We start from the raw sequence: 15181 nt of genomic DNA on the forward strand, positions 1-15181 counted from the left end.
TTACACCATGTATGTATAGGTCATTAGAAAAGTTTTGGGAGCTAACACTTTCAGTTGTGCTGGAAGCTCCCATTTAGAATTGAACACAGGGTAAAACGGTTAACTGAATGCTGCCAATAATAGAACCAGATAGTGATCATGGCCAACTAAAATCTATACTGTATTCTAATTGGCCATGTCTGCACAGAACTGACTGGTTGTGTGCTCCCTTGTCACACCTATTTTGAGGCGCCTCATGCAAAGGACTAAAGTACATTATTATTTGCACATTAGAAATATTTTAATTAAATAATGTATTTCCTCCCCCTATTTAAGGGCCAAAGAATGTATTTAAAAATAGAACTGCTTAGTGCATGTTCCTCATGCTAGTGCTTGTTTTCAACCAATCAGTATTGTAAACCTTACACTGTATTATGTTTTATGTGTTAACAGCGAGTTTAAATACAGGGTGGGTCAAAAATCGCTTTCCCAAATATTCGTTGTTAAGTTTCATACTTGTACACATATACAGATATCATAACTTGAATAAACGAATAACTGGTAGGTTGACAACCATGTTTCTGTGTCAACTGTTTTTCCGATGTCATATCTTGTTAGTTGTTGTTGTTTTGTTTTGTTGTGTTGGGTTGCATCTCTATGCAATAACTGCCATAGTCCAGACAAGAAATTCGTGAAAATCGATGAGTTACGTTCTGCTATCTGTAAATCTGTGTTTAAACTCTGTGAATTTTGTATCGAGAAACTTGCTTCCATTTTGAATGTAATTAAATGTAAGGAAGTGTTTGAGGAAAGCAACTTTTAATCCACTGTGTATACTGTAAATGTTTCGTAAATGAACCATTTTCGGCATGTGTCCGTATAGAATACTGTATTTACTCTATTATAAGACTCGTCTTCTTTCTTTCTTTCTTTTTTTCTTTCCTTTTTCTTTTTGTGAAATTACCACTTAAAAAACTGAGGTGCGTGTTATATTCAAACATTGTTTTCAGTCTTACAATAGGTCTTCTGCCTATATTTGCGTGTTATATTCAATGGCAGTGTTATAATCGAGTAAATACGGTATTTATGAATATATCAGTCATTATGTAATATCTGTGCAGCTTTTCATGAGATAATTATTATTTATTCAGTGTGATTCGAGATAATTTAAAGTTTCTTCACTGCTAATAAATAAAACCAGTACCTAAATACTACTAACTGCAAAAATTAATTGTCCATGAGGACATGAAAGTTTGGGTTGATATAGCCCAAAAGCAAGAGATTTCATTTGGTAATTAAATGTTCGCCAGGCAGCTGAAAATTAATGGAGAACAGTTCGACATTGTGCCTTCACATTGCTTTACATTATCCGTCCATGAGTTTGTTATGAAGAAGGCACAACACTTCTCTTCTCGGGCAGAGTGATGTATTTTTTTATAATAATGTACCTAATGTATAACATGTGCCTTGATAATTTGAATTCATAGCCAATCTCTGATGCTATGTGAGCATCTGTATCTGGCCACTACATCTTTGGGTCATTGTTGCAAATATTCGGAACTCAGCCTTGGTGACATCTTGTGCGAGGTGTTTATGTTACAGATGCAAAATGAGCCATGAGTAGAAATTGTGACTTTTCACAATAGTGATAAATGTTTTTGAATTTTAATTTTGTATCAATAACAGCCAATTTTATGTTGATTCTGAATCTACTATAAAATAATCAACTGACAATGCGGAATTAAGTTATTGTAAATTTAGTTTCTATATACGGTATTGATTCACAATTATGTGAATTTTTCCAGCACTTTCAAATTTGGGCTCCAGCCAACAATCTTGAAATATTGTTCGGCAAATACTAAGTAATTCTGACGACAAAAAGGCGGGAAGTAACATAGAAATTTGTTTCATACTGTTATTTAACAGTTCTCTGAACTTGTTTTATTTTGTTAGTATAAACTTTTATTTATTTTTTATAGTTCTGTTGTAACTGAAATAAATGTATTTTTATTGGGGGGAGGTACACCTTTCACTAATATAATTTTACAATATTTCAACAGTTTTTCCTCAGTATCTGTAAATCCTTTTAGAAATAAAAATTGGCATGCTTTTGATATGTACTGTAACCAATTTTAATGTCTATAAAAACCTAGTAGTAATTTTTATTATTATTTTTTTGAAAAATTAATGCAGTACTTTGTCAGCTGTATAGTGTCTACATGATAACTCAAAAAGTACGTAAGATATTTTAATGTAACTTTGTTTTCTTGTGAATTTCTTAATGTGAACAATATACTATCCAATCTCTAATGTAGTGTGTACCGTATAGTTTAATAATAGAAATAATATTGATCAAATTCTTTATGAAAAATTTAGTACGAAATTAGGAAGATGAAAAATAAATATATATTTTTCGAACTGACATTTAGAGATTTTACTGTATTTTGTAGATATGTTTATTAAAAATATCACAGAACAAGAATTACATCAAAATTTCAGTAATCTATCATGTAAACACCGACCATTTGAATAAAATACTACACAAGTTTTAATAATAATAAAAAAATAACTATCAGGTTTTCAAAAGACATTCAAATTGCTTTTTAATGTACAGACAGTGTATATTAAGCATGCCAATTTTAATTTCCAAAATGCCTTTATTTATTTCATTCGGTTATTTTACAATGCTGTATCAACATCTAGGTTATTTAGCGTCTGAATGATACGGAGGTGATAATGCCGGTGAAATGAGTCCAGGGTCCAACACCGAAAGTTACCCAGCATTTGCTCGTATTGGGTTGAGGGAAAACCCCGGAAAAAACTTCAACCAGATAACTTGCCCTGACCGGGATTCGAACCCGGGCCACCTGGTAAAATGCCTACCGTAAACTGGGGTTACTTTGAACACAGAGAAAACTTTGAACATTTTTTCAGAAAGTCGTATTTAAGTTTCTACATGCTGCACTTGTTATAGATGGAGGTAAATTATCATAAAAATCATTCTCATACCAAATTTACCTCCATCTATAACAAGTACAGAATGTAGAAGCTAAATATGATTTTCTGAAAAAATGTTCAAAGTTTCCTCTGTGTTCAAAGTAACCCCAGTTTACGGTATATATTCTGAGAAAAAAAAAATGTTGAAATATAGTAAAATTATACCAGTAAAAAGTACGTATACATCCCCCCTTGCTCCTCCCTTTCGTTTAGGATGACAGGACAAGTCTCTGATTAAATATAGTTACATCTTCTCTTTGTGACATTCGCCAAAATGACGTTTCTCATTAAAAATACTTCAAAATGCTAAGGGAAGAATTCGTGGATGTTAAAAATTATGAATTTGTTAATTCAAAATTCTGAACTTTTAATTTCAAAATTGTAAAATTCACTACCTCCGTTCAGAGATTAAAGAACACTGATCTTGGTAGAGAAATTTAGAAGAAAATCTTTCAGGACAGTGTCACTGCAAAGTCCTGGTTGTAATCACTGCTTGGATTGTTATTGAATGTTACATTGTTGTAAAGTCATGTCTGAGAAAGATAACGAATTGCAATACTGTGTATTGACTTTCAGATCCGTGTTAGATTTGAATGCATTGCTTGTCTTGAATTTGAATCTTTTAGTTAACGGTATTGCCAGACAAGTTCATGTACCTCTGCAATACACATCTGTGTGTTCTATTTGTAGACAGTTTCTTTTTATACTGAATGAAATTAATCTTCATTCTTCTGTACACTCTTTTAACACTTATACCATGTGTACTTTAAACTGTAGTACATAGGGAATTAACATTGCCATAAGAAGTTCATGCAAAAAAATTGATTGTGGTATTTCATGCACTGGCCATGTGTAATAAATTAGTAGGCCTTGTAGAAAAGAAGACTACTCTTTATTACCAACTAAAATTCTGTTTGATGGCATTAATATTGAAACAATGGATTGTTATACTACAGAAGAAAAGATTTTATTTAATTATTATGTACCGGTATCAACTGTATGAAAACAATTCTTTGAGAAAGGTAAGAGACCTATTTGCTGGACTCTTTCCTGGTAGAAGAGCTCCATCCCATAATACGACCAGACTTATGTAAACTTAAGAATATGGCTAAAATTGTTATTTATGAGTGTCTTTGTTAAAAAGTAACCTAATGACAAAAAAATCTTTAAAATGAAATTCACAACTGAAATTATAATAATTATTTTGAATCACCTACCTAAAACTGATAATATGTTATCAAAGGATCATGTGTGATAAGTTGATAATAATCAGTAGATAGTCTTCTTTTCTACAAGGCCTACTAATTTATTACACATGGCCAGCTACATGAAATTACACTTCCAATTTTTTATACGTGGATTTCTTATGACAATGTTATCCCCTATGTGCTATAGTTTGAAATACACATTGTATAATCACAGTTAATTGGTCAATTATTTAAATTAGTAAATAACGATTTCACTGTGTTAACATTTTAAATAATGATGTCATTGTACCTGACTGACTAGTTTCGATTCAGTCAGAATTTAGCAGATAATGAAAATAACTTCGAAACTACTCAATCAGGTACAATAACATTATTTAAAATGTTAACACAGTGAAGTCGTTATTTATTAATTTAAATAACTTAACAGTTAATCAGTGAAATTAATCTATCTAATGTGAATTAAGACTGTATGAGTTGAGACTTTATGGAGTTCATTGTGGTGCAAGGTTTCAGAGTCTTTGCACTGTGTCATAGATACAGGAATTTCCAACGTTTCAGAACCACATTTCAGCTGCATCATCTGGAAAGGGGTACCTATTTATTGGGTCTATTTTTGGTGAAACGAACGTTGAGTGACTTCCGCCGATTTTGGAAGACACCGACGCACTTGAATTGCCAACATAGAAAACAAAAAATCACACTCAATCGTTTTCACCTTCATCTTGACGGGATAATAAAAGCCTAAACTAACCTAACCTAACCTAAGTGCGTCGGTGTCTATTCCAAAATTGGCGGAAGTCGCTCAACGCTCGTTAACCCTATTTTTTTTTTTAAGAACTGGTAAAAAACCCAGAAGCTATGTTCCATATCCACGGTACAATGCAAAGACACCAAAAATTCCTCGCCGTTAACATTTAATATTCATAGTGATTTGTAATAGTGTAACTAAGATAATATTGTTTCAGCTGTTAAAAATAATTCATAGAATGAGAGATACAAACACAAACTGTAGATTCTTATTTCATGTCTATCGGAGAATTTTAGTCTTTAGGTGATGGGATTTGACAGGAAGTTTAATTTCTCTGCATGTTTCTTGAATCATGTGTGAACTCGAGTTAACTGTAACAAGAACGCACTATAATGCAGTTACATGTATCATTGTTAGTCTGTATATATTATTGTAATATTTCACATCGCTGAACTACGTATATTGGTTATCTTATTACATATCTTCAAATTGTGAACCGAGTGGTAACAAGTGCTAGTACTTACTCTTGCTGAAGTATTTTAACAAGACTGAGCCAAAATTAGATAATCATTAATTAATTAACTGTTTTTTTAACAAATCAATTTATTGATGATGTAAAGTTAAGTTTTGGAAGAATTTTAGAGAGAGTTACTGACAACTGTGTTTAGTAATATGATGTGCAGATTAATGTCGTCCATATTCATCCACTTCTCACTTCGGTAAGAGTCGTATAACAGAATTGCCATTGCACAAAGCATAAATAATTATTTGTTATAGTCGATACTGACTGTCAGAAGACTTCTGTTGTTAGCCATTTAAGCAGATGCCATATTATGTGCAGTGTCTTTTGAGTACTGAACCTGTTTATGAAGAAAATTCATGTTAATATCAGTTTTATGTTTGTTTTTTATGTGTTATGAGTGTTGATATAATGTTCAGATTTTTTAATAAAAATATTCATAATAATAAAAGTGTGTTGTTTCATTTTATCTATGTTGTTTCATTTTATCCTAATTGTTGTATACAATTATTGTTGTTAACGTCCGTTTTACTTAGGCCCTACTGTGGCACCTGACATGGTAAGTTATTTTGAATTTCTGGTACAATTCTTTCTATCCTATTTTATGACTTAATAGATAGGGCTGCTAGATAATACACAAATCAATTACAAAATTGTATTATAAAACAGCAACAGCGTTTATGAAAAGAAAGTATAGAATTTCTGGCATAGTTAAAAAAGAAGAGTTTACCACAGTCTACTATATACAGTCACGAAGCTTGAGTTTTGAGGGTGCTAGAAACAATAGACTGACGGTTCTATCTTGCATTGCCTGTAATGAGGCGATATTAGCAATCCTAGTGGTGAGCAACTATCAAATGTTTGCATATTTACTACGTATTGAGCTTCGCGACTGTATATACTGGACTGTGAGTTTACCATATTTTAATATACAATTTCTGTGCCAGTACTATTTCGCATTATATGTAATGAGGCGATATTAGCGATTCTAGTGGTTAGCAACTATCCATGGATGCATATTTACTACGTATAGAGCTTCGTGATTGTATATACTAGACCACAGTCTACTATATACAGTCACGAAGCTTGAGTTTTGAGGGTGCTAGAAACAATAGACTGTGACGGTTCTATTTTGCATTGCCTGTAATGAGGCGATATTAGCGATCCTAGTGGTGAGCAACTATCTAATGTTTGCATATTTACTACGTATTGAGCTTCGCGACTGTATATACTAGACTGTGTACTAGACTTTGGTTGAACTTGCTAGTAGCTAGCCACTAGGATCGCTACTATCGCCTCATCACAGACCCCCTTCCCTAGCAGACGACAAAATGTAATACACTTGCGTTATCGTGTTCTTTTGGAAAAATTAACACCTTCCTTCCATTATTGAAATATTAAATACATAAGGTTTATTTATTATTTTCATGAAATACATAGTATGTTTTATAAACTCACCTTGCTGGATCTTTCGGAAGAAGGATAACTCTGGCCTCTTCTTCTTACAATTTACAATTTACCACAAACGTCTCATCCTTGTCCCATATTATTATCATTGCAATTATTGTATTTTAGCCATTAGCATTTATTACAACCGATAACGAACATTTCACAGTTTTACACAACGTTTCCTTTTCTTCACAACAATGCGAAATACGGCACAGTTTATTCCTAATCGCTAGCCGCTTGGAGCCGCTGTATCGCGAGAAATGCAAAAAATCACCTCAAGCTTCATGACTGTATATACCCGAGTGACGATAAACTGTGGTTATACCATCTCACAGTTTCGAATATTCAATGTTATTTTCACTTACATAAATCTTTTTCCGTTACTTATTTAAAATTAGTGCAAAAATATCACATACTAGAAAAATCGTGAACTCAACTCTACGTGATTGAAATAACGAGATAGGCTACTTTTTCCTACGTAGTTAATATCAAAGTAATTTGAGAAAACACCCCCTCCCCCAAATGCATTTGAACCTGATTTGCATATAGTATGTAAATTAAAAGTAAGTTGTTTATTTTGACAAAAAAAAAAGTTTAGGCCTATTGTTTATAACTAACAAAAAGGGGCATGGAACGTAACTAGGAGTCTCTTAAAATCCGTGACGTCTGACAATCTTAATTCAAACCTCCTAATGATGCACATTTCATTCTTTTAACTAATAGCGGGTATTTGACTGGGGGCCATGGACTTGCCCAACTGGGGGTATACTGGGGATCGAACATGTTCCACAGCACTAAAAGTCCAGCGCTCTAGCCACGCTGGGTGCTGCACATTTAATCTTAGTAAGATAAGAAATATAACCTCTACAGTTTTAATACATCACGGTACACTGTGGAATATGTAGATCAGATACACCTGAATTAAAATAAGACTTTAGGAAGCACTGAACCTAGAATATGATATAGGCCTATATTTTTTTCGCCATGATATTCCAGATGTTGTTTTCTTTGTTCAGTGGAATCAAACCACATATGACTTCTTGACACAGCCCTCTTGCTTCTTGGTGGTTGCGAGGTCTCTAATTTAAATTGTGAATCAGTGAAGTTCGGCGAAATGAAGTTTGCTGTGGAACCGCGCTAGACGACTAGACTTTTTTTTATATTAAAATCTCACTATTCGTGAGCTGCCACAAGGGACAAAGAGTACTTAACCATATAAATGTTTACAAGTTGTGATCGTGACTAAGATTTTAACAGATACGTTTACATACCCTTAAACGAAGACAAAACTGTGAGAAATCCTGTTGAAACTATGGAGAAGAATGTTGTAAATTATCGAGTATCAGTCATGACTTCTTCATACGCTCATGGCAGCCTGTGGAATGGGATTCTTTCCTCCAACACTACAAGGTAATTATTTGTCATATTTGTATTTTGCCGTACGTTCAGTATAGCCTACGCGATCCAGTACTTTAGCTAATTTGTAGACTATAGTATGTTAAAACTCGAATTTAATTTTCACCATATGATTCAAAATACAGTATAATGTAAAGATGGCACATTTAAGACGTGAAAGTGCGTAGTAACTGTCAGCTATGTTACTTTTAATAGATTACGGTACAAATTCATTGGTATAATTTATTTAGAATTTGACAAAAGTAGCCAGATGCTAGGAACTGAAGGCCATAACCAGTGTAAAAAGAGTCGACATCTTGCTTCTGAAAATGCGAAACATAAGTAGTGGCGTTGAATCATCATCGTTGTCTTCTTGATGCGTACGCATAAAAAAACAGCTTATCTGCATGCGTCAACCAGCATATTTTTTTTATTGGGTTATTTTACGACGCTTTATCAACATCTAGGTTATTTAGCGTCTGAATGAAATGAAGGTGATAATGCCGGTGAAATGAGTCCGGGGTCCAGCACCGAAAGTTACCCAGCATTTGCTCGTATTGGGTTGAGGGAAAACCCCGGAAAAAACCTCAACCAGGTAACTTGCCCAACCGGGATTCGAACCCGGGCCACCTGGTTTCGCAGCCAGACGCGCTGACCGTTACTCCACAGGTGTGGACACCAGCATATTGTTCACACGTTTAAAGATATAGCCTACTGTACATACAGTCCGCCTGTAGTCCAGAACTGAAGCAGATCACACATTATTCAGTTCCAGCTGACAGCCAGTCTGATTGAACAGGTAGTCTACAGGACTCATGATAGACATCGTTGTCACAAAAATAATAATAATAAAAAAATCGCCAGGTACAAATCTTTACCATGCTTCATAACTTTATCTAGTGTAGATGTAGGTGGCGCGGGAAATTAAACAAGGAGAACAAGGGATACGGAAGGAATGCAAGGAGAACAAGGGGAATACGAAGAGGACAAGGAGAATATCGTACATGGATAAAAAGGAGAATGCAAGGGAAATAAAGGGGAATACTAGAACAAGGAGACAAGGAGGATGAAATGAATAAGAAAATAAGTGAAATATCAGGAGAACAATAGGAATACAAGGAGAGCATGAGGAAATGATGGGGAAATTGAGGAATAAAGGAGAACAAGTAGAATACATGAGAATAAGGCGAAATATAAGGGATAGAAGGGGAATAGAGGGAGAAAAATGGGGATACAAGGAGAATAGGGGGAAGTACAAGGGTAAGAAGGGGAATAGAGGGAGAAAAAGGGGAATACAAGGAGAATAATGGGAAGTATAAGGGTAAGAAGAGGAATAAAGGGAAGAAAAGGGGGATACAAGGAGAATAATGGGAAATACAAGGTAAATAAGGGGAATAGAGGAAGAAAAAGGGGAATACAAGGGGAATAATGGGAAGTACAAGGGTAAGAAGGGGAATAGAGGAGAAAAAGGGGAATACAAGGAGACTAATGGGAAGTAAAAGGGTAAGAAGAGGAATAAAGGGAAGAAAAGGGGGATACAAGGAGAATAATGGGAAATACAAGGTAAATAAGGGGAATAGAGGGGGAATACAAGGGGAATAATGGGAAGTACAAGGGTAAGAAGAGGAATAAAGGGAAGAAAAGGGGGATACAAGGAGAATAATGGGAAGTACAAGGGTAAGAAGGGGAATAGAGGAGAAAAAGGGGAATACAAGGAGACTAATGGGAAGTAAAAGGGTAAGAAGAGGAATAAAGGGAAGAAAAGGGGGATACAAGGAGAATAATGGGAAATACAAGGTAAATAAGGGGAATAGAGGGGGAATACAAGGGGAATAATGGGAAGTACAAGGGTAAGAAGGGGAATAGAGGAGAAAAAGGGGAATACAAGGAGACTAATGGGAAGTACAAGGGTAAGAAGAGGAATAAAGGGAAGAAAAGGGGGATACAAGGAGAATAATGGGAAGTACAAGGGTAAGAAGGGGAATAGAGGAGAAAAAGGGGAATACAAGGATACTAAGGGGAAGTACAAGGGAAAGAAGGGGATAGAGGAAGAAAAAGTGTAATACAAGGAGAATAAGGGGACGTACAAGGGTAAAAAGGGGAATACAATGAGAATTAAGGGGAATACAAGGCTTAAATGGAAATGCATGTATAAGGAGGAGAAGGAGAAGTGAAGCAGACTAAAGGAATATGATTTGTTTCCATAGCGCTATTTCTCATGCTTTGTAGACCATTCATTTAGCATTTAGCCGACCATTTAATCTGAAGGCTAGCCCGACGTATAAAAAATATGGTATCATAAAATACACATCAAATACCCGCCCCTCAACTTAAACCATATCAAATTTAAATTAGTTCTTGTAGAACTTACATGCATAGGCCTACCTGTGTATAACACAACGTCGGGTTTTCAAGCAAATGTTAATAAAACTCTGTATACAGTAATTGCAAAGAATGGTCAAAAACTACTTTTAGAAGATGGAAATGAATGGAGGGAAAAAAATTCAATTGTATAAAAATTGGGCACGGGAGGATATACAGAGTGATTTATATAGAACTGACACATTTCTTTCATTAATTGTTTCAAAACGAATTGTGCTAGCGACAACTTATTATACCTAAAATATAGAGGAATTTTGGGAGATTATTTACCTCTATAGCAAATGTTGAAAATGTCCTCCATCCTGCATAAGGCACAACTCAACACGTCGTTCCATGTTACTGGCCACTCGTTGGAGGACTCTGTTGTCAATAGCTTGAATCTCCTGTGTGATGTTGTGCTTCAGATCGTCCAATGTCTGGGGACGTGTGGCGTAAACCCTGTCTTTTAAGTAACCCCATAGAAAGAAGTCCGGCGTTGTCAAATCCGGAGATCTCGGTGACCACAGGTTCCTGGAAATTATTCGGTCGTCAAAGAAACTTGCAATTAGTTCCATGGATTCATTTGTTGTATGGCATGTAGTGCCATCTTGCTGAAAATATCCTTGACTCAGCTCTACATCGTCCAGTTGCTCAACAAACTCCATGAAAATCAGTCGGTACTCTGCAGTGTTCACAGTCTAGTTAAAAAAAATTGGCCCCACTATTCTCTGTGCGGATATTGCGCACCAAACTCCGATTTTAACCGGGTGCATAGGTGCTTCATGGATGACATGTGGATTTTCGATGGCCCAATGGCGTGAGTTCTGTGAGCTCACATAACCGGATAAATGGAACCATGCTTCATCTGTGAACCATGTGATGGACAATATGGCAGGATTTTGCACAATGAACGTCTGAAACCAACGACAATAATTCAATCTTTTATCCTTATCTGGTTCAAATAGCTGAAGAACAACCGTAACCCTATATGGCTTTAGGCTGCCAACAATAGGAATAAAACATAAACATCTGCGCATCTAGTGACAAGGAATCGAAACTCCAGAACATTCTGCTTAATTTGGTGCTAAAATTGGGTCATTGAATGAATTTCCAACGGAATAATTAAAGAAAGAAATATGTCAGTTCTATATAAATCACTCTGTATTTAGGCTACATTTAGAAGTGTGCATGTTAGCTGAACTACAGTATGCTAACAAAACATTAAAATTAAGGTCGTTATATGCTTTTGTTGCATGATCAATCAAAATTACTAAACACAATCAGTTATAAAGGATTATCCTTGTTGCTTCAACCATGTTTCATATGCTGTTCTTTTAAATTATTTACAGTTGTTGCACTTTCTTTTTACTGAGCATGTCCTTGAAGTATTTTTTTCTCGGTCTTCCACTTTCTTTTGGCAAGCATTTTCCATTCTAATATATTAACGGACGTGCGTTCGATTCCCGCTTCGGCTCATTACCTGGTTGGGGTTTTCTTCCGAGGTTTTCCCCAACCGTAAGGAGAATGTCAGGTAATCTATGGCGAAACCTCGGCCTCATATCGCCAAATACCATCTCGCTATCACCAATTCCATCGACTCTAAACAATCCAGTAGTTAATAAAGCGTCGTTAAATAACCAAGTAAAATATATATATTAATAACAAAAAATATGTTGTCTGATAGCACGTATGATCAATTAATTTTATTATTTTTTTATAATTTCTTCATTGAAGTTCTATTTTATTTTATCATCCTTAAAATTAATTTTGAAATCTATTTGATTACATGGTTCTGGCAGTAATGGGAGATTTTCAGTTTCTTTCTGCATTGCAACTTTACTCTCATTAAAATCGTTTCGTGCCAGTAAATGCAAAGGAATTTTACAATGTTACATTATTTTGTTTGGATAAAACTTCTGCACATTTAAAGGAGAAAAGTAAAATTCTTTCAATAATATATTCATTATCATAATACATTTCTCTGTTAAATTCACTGAGCATATACTTACTTATTTAGTTACTGGTTTTAAGGAACCCGGAGGTTCATTGCCGCCCTCACATAAGCCCGCCATTGGTCCCTATCCTGAGCAAGATTAATCCATTCTCTATCATCATATCCCACTTCCCTCAAATCCATTTTAATATTAACTTCCCATCTACGTCACGGCCTCCCTAAAGGTCTTATTCCCTCCGGCCTCCCAACTAACACTCTATATGCATTTTCTGGATTCGCCCATACGTGCTACATGCCCTGCCCATCTCAAACGTCTGGATTTAATGTTCCTAATTATGTCAGGTGAAGAATACAATGCGTGCAGTTCTATGTTCTGTAACTTTCTCCATTCTCCTGTAACTTCATCCCTCTTAGCCCCAAATATTTTCCTAAGCACCTTATTCTCAATCACCCTTAACCTATGTTCCTCTCTCAGAGTGAGAGTCCATGTTTCACAACCATACAGAAGAACCGGTAATATAACTGTTTTATAAATTCTAACTTTCAGATTTTTTGACAGCGGACTGGATGATAAAACCGAATAATAACAGGCATTTCCCATATTTATTCTGTGTTTAATTTCCTCCCGAGTATCATTCACATTTGTTACTGTTGCTCCAAGATATTTGAACTTCTCCAACTTTTCAAAAGATAAATCTCCAATTTTTATATTTCCATTTCGTACAATATTCTGGTCACGAGACATAATCATATACTTCGTCTTTTCGGGATTTACTTCCAAACCTATCTCTTTACTTGCTTCAAGTAAAATTCCCGTGTTTTCCCTAATCGTTTGTGGATTTTCTCCTAACATATTCACGTCATCCGCATAGACAAGCAGCTGATGTAACCCGTTCAATTCCAAACCCTCTCTGTTATCCTGGATTCACTGAGTATATAGGGAATTAAAGCAATGGTTTTCCCAAAACACGCTGTATAATGTTTCATATAAAACAATTTTTATCTCGGAAAGAAAGCAAAAAGGAGCAAAATTGTATTTAATTTTTTATTTGAAATATCTCAAAGAATAACCTCCTGAAATTAATAACAGTACATAGGTTCATTCTGTATAATGTATACAGCCTAATTTACAGTATTTTGTATCGGTGATCGCTTCTGTCCAGGAAAAATGTTACACTCTTCTGATAGCATTTGAAGTACTAACACAGTCTAGTATACAGTCATGAAGCTTGAGTTTACGAGGGTACTAGGAACAAAAGACTGTGCAGGTACTATTTCGCATTGTCTCTAATGAGGCGATAGTAGCGATCCTAGTGGTTAGCAACTATTTATGTATGCATATTTACTACGTATTGAACTTCGTCACTATATATTAGACTGTGGTACTCTGTCTCGCTTTGTCTACGAACACGGGGTGATTTGAAGGTCAATCAGCTGGTACTTCTTCAACATCATTGCTGTAGTGTGTATAGCCTACTGCACACGGAGTTCATCCTCTTACTTTTTGTATAAATAAACCAGAACCATTTCAGTATTTGGTGCATAATCCTTGTGCAAGAAGGGGACGTATTGTACATAATAGGCTACTCGTGGGATTAAATGTATCCAGACAATTTTTTTCACGTTACAGTACGCTACTTTCTATATTACTCAATGTTTTCGAACCTACGAACGCGTGCGTATGTGCATGTAAACATATCTTTTTTTGATTGTAAAATTACAGTAGGCATTTATTATTATTAAATCTTAAAATTAACAATAATTACACAAACCTGGCGTTATTAAAGACTTCGCACAACTTGCTAATAATAATAATAATAATAATAATAATAATAATAATAATAATAATAATAATCTGTAGCACGTATGGGTGAATCCAGAAATGCATATAGAGTGTTAGTTGGGAGGCCGGAGGGAAAAAGACCTTTGGGGAGGCCGAGACATAGATGGGAAGATAATATTTTATTTTATTGGGTTATTTTACGACGCTATATCAACATCTAGGTTATTTAGCGTCTGAATGAAATGAAGGTGATAATGCCGGTGAAATGAGTCCGGAGTCCAGCACCGAAAGTTACCCAGCATTTGCTCGTATTGGGTTGAGGGAAAACCCCGGAAAAAACCTCAACTAGGTAACTTATCCCGACCGGGATTTGATCCCGGGCCACCTGGTTTCGCGGCCAGACGCGCTGACCGTTACTCCACAGGTGTGGACTTAGGATAATATTAAAATGGATTTGAGGGAGGTGGGATATGATGATAGAGACTGGATTAATCTTGCTCAGGATAGGGATCAATGGCGGGCTTATGTGAGGGCGGCAATGAACCTCCGGGTTCCTTAAAAGTAAGTAAGTAAGTAAGTAAGTAAGTAAGTAAGTAAGTAAGCAAGTAAGTAAGTAAGTACGAGTAATAATAATCCAGGATCCTGTTAAGAATTCGCGTTAAGCGCCGGAAAGCCAACTCTGGAAGTGGACGTAGTTAGAACCTCTATTTATTTTTCTATGGTTAGAACCACAAGTGTTCATTTTACCGCTGAGTGCTAAACGCCACACGCCATCACTGTCAACGAC

This window comes from Periplaneta americana, chromosome 2 (assembly GCF_040183065.1).
Source record: "Periplaneta americana isolate PAMFEO1 chromosome 2, P.americana_PAMFEO1_priV1, whole genome shotgun sequence".
Taxonomy (NCBI): Eukaryota; Metazoa; Arthropoda; class Insecta; order Blattodea; family Blattidae; genus Periplaneta; species Periplaneta americana.